The sequence below is a fragment of the Cebus imitator genome, unplaced genomic scaffold (genome assembly GCF_001604975.1).
Source record: "Cebus imitator isolate Cc_AM_T3 unplaced genomic scaffold, Cebus_imitator-1.0 Scaffold514, whole genome shotgun sequence".
Lineage (NCBI taxonomy): Eukaryota > Metazoa > Chordata > Mammalia > Primates > Cebidae > Cebus > Cebus imitator.
The window spans coordinates 153,416-156,305 of NW_016107829.1; positions in this window are offsets into that span (position 1 = coordinate 153,416).

Below are 2,890 nucleotides of genomic sequence, written 5' to 3' on the forward strand. Positions count from 1 at the left end.
GACATTTAAACAATATTAAGTCTTCTAATTCATGGAAACAATATGTCTTTTCATCTATTTGTGTATTATTTAATTTCTTTTACTTAATTTCTTTCTGCAATGTTTTATACTTTTCAGAGTACATGCTTTTTTTCTCCTTGGTTAAATATATTACTAAGTATTTCATTGTTTTTGATATTTATAAATGGAGTGTTTACTTAATTTGCTTTTCACTTTGTTAATTGTTGTAGTATAGAAACACAACTGATTTTTTTTGTATTGATTTTGTATCCTGCAACTTTACTGAACTGGTTTATTTTAATAGGTTTCCTAGGGAAATCTTTAGGGTTCTCTACATGCAAAATCATGCCTTCTATGAACAGAAATCATCTTACTTTTTCCTTTCTAGTGTGGATCTCTTCCATTTATTTTTCCTGCCTAGTTGCTCTGTTAAAGGCTTCCAGTACTATATTGAATAGAAGTGGTGAGAGAGGGCATTTTTCCTTGTTCCTGAACTTAGAGGTAAGTGCACCTCTAAGTTTTTCACCATTGAGTATGATGTTAGCATGGGCTTTTCATATATGGCCTTTATTATCTTGAGATAATTTCCTTTCATTCCTAGTTTGTTAAGTGTTTTCATCATGAATGGATGTTAATTTTGTCAAATGCCTTTTCTGCATCAATTGAGATGATCACATAATTTTGTCTTTCATTCTGTTAATGTGGTGCATTATACTGATTTATTTCCATGTGTAAAACCACCTTTGTATTCTAGTAATAAATTCCATTAGGCCATGGTGTATAATCCTTTTAAAGTGTTGTTGAATTCAGCTTGCTAATATTTTGTTGAGGATTTTTGCATTAATATCCATCACAGAGATATTGGTCTGTAGTTTTCCTTTCTTGTAGTATCTTTGGCCGATTTTGGTGTTGGAGTAATACTGGCCTCATAAAATGAATTAAGAAGTGTTCTGTTTCTTGGAAGAGTTTGAGGATTGGTGTTAATTCTTTTTTAAATGCTTGGTGGATTTCTGCAGCGAAGTCCTCTGGTGCTGAGTCTTTCTTTGTTGGGAGGTTTCCAATTACTATCTGATCTCCTTATTAGTCATAGGTCTGTTTAGATTTTTATTTTTTCATGATTCAGACTTGGTAAATCGTATGTTTCTATAAATTAATCTTTTTTTAGGTCATCCAATTTGTTAGTATATATCTGTTTATAGTAGTCTATTGTGATCCATTTTATTTTTAGGGCATCCGTTATAATGTTTCCTCTTTCCTTTCTAATTTTTGTTATATGAATCTTTTCTCTTCTTTTCTTAATCTAGCCAAGGATTTGTCAATTTCGTCAATCTTTAAAAAAAAAGTCTTAGGTTTTTTTTTTTTTTTAATTTTATCTAATGTTCTTCCATTTTTACTTTGCTTTTTCTGGTATAATCTCTTTTATTTTCTTTCTTCTGTTAATTTGGGGTTTAGTTTATTTTTCTATTCTTTAAGGTGTAAAGTTAAGTGGTTGATTTGAGCTCTTTTCTTTTTTAACATAGACATTTATCACTCTAAACTTCACTCTTAGTACTACTTTTGCTGTATCCCAAAAAGTTTGGTGTGTTGTTTTCATTTTCATTTGCCTCAAGATATTTCTAATTTCCCTTATGAATTCTTCTTTGACAAATTTGATGTTTAATTTCCATTTCATATAAATTTTTGTTAAATAAATAGGTCTGTTTAATTACTATAGCATGCCCAAAAGAAAAAAAGAGATATAAAGAGTTTTGATACTATCCAATTAATGTGAAAATTCAGGCACCATATATACAAGTAAATTTAGTATATCTAGGCCTGGGATTTTATGACAAAAGCTATAAATCTATATAAAGGAGCCATCCTCTCTAATATTATTTCTCCTAGATATTTGTAATATACCTAATAGAAACAATCCCTGCTTCGTCCTTGTCTCTCTGGCTCTAAGTGGCTCCACGGTTCTGATCCTAGTCTCGTCATCACCTCTGAATCAACAGTTCCTTATCCTAGCCAGATTATTTGCTACCCACTAACTAAAGACCTATGGTCTCTGGCTACAGCATGATTTTTAAGAGCTAGAATTTAATCAGAGCTTGTGAGATTATGGTTTTCTGTTTCTAGATTAACGAATACAAAACTTACAATTTTTGGTGTCCATTTTCCAGAAAAAGACATAAGATAATTTGTAGTATTTGCTTCCAAGTAATAGCCACTTATGCACTGGGTATATATGGTTAACAATACCTAATTAGCAGTCAAATAGAATTCCAAGCAATCCATAGAGAGAAGTAAAGTTTTTCTTTACAATGATCATAATACTATTTGCGTTTATTATTTCCATTTATTGATTCATGCAATTTTTATAAAATCTTAGTAAAAAATGCAGGTTTATATCTTAAACATTCAGCATATATAGATGAAATATTTATAGTGTTAACTTTTGAAAGAAGCCTTAAATTCTGTGACATGAAGTAACTGGCAATTGTGCTGACAAATAAATTTCAATAGCATCCCTATAAGCCTGGCTTGTTGGAACAAGCAGGGTGTGCTACAGTGAGCCAGAGAGCATGAGGAATACTAGGTGAAAGAAATACCTAAATACAAAGTCCAAGTGAGGTGGCTCATGCCTGTAACTCCAGCACTTTGGGAGGCAGAGGTTGGCAGACGGCGTGAGCTCAGGAGTTTGAGATCAGCCTGGCCAACATGGCAAAAGCCCCTCGCTACTAAAAATATAAAATTAAGCAGGGTATGGTGGTGTGTACCTGTAGTCTCAGCTACTCAGGAGATCGAGGCATGAGAATCTTTTGAACCCAGGAGGTGGAAATTGCAGTGAGCCAAGATTGTGCCACTACACTCCAGCCTAGGTGACAGAGAAAGGCTCTGTCTCAAAAAA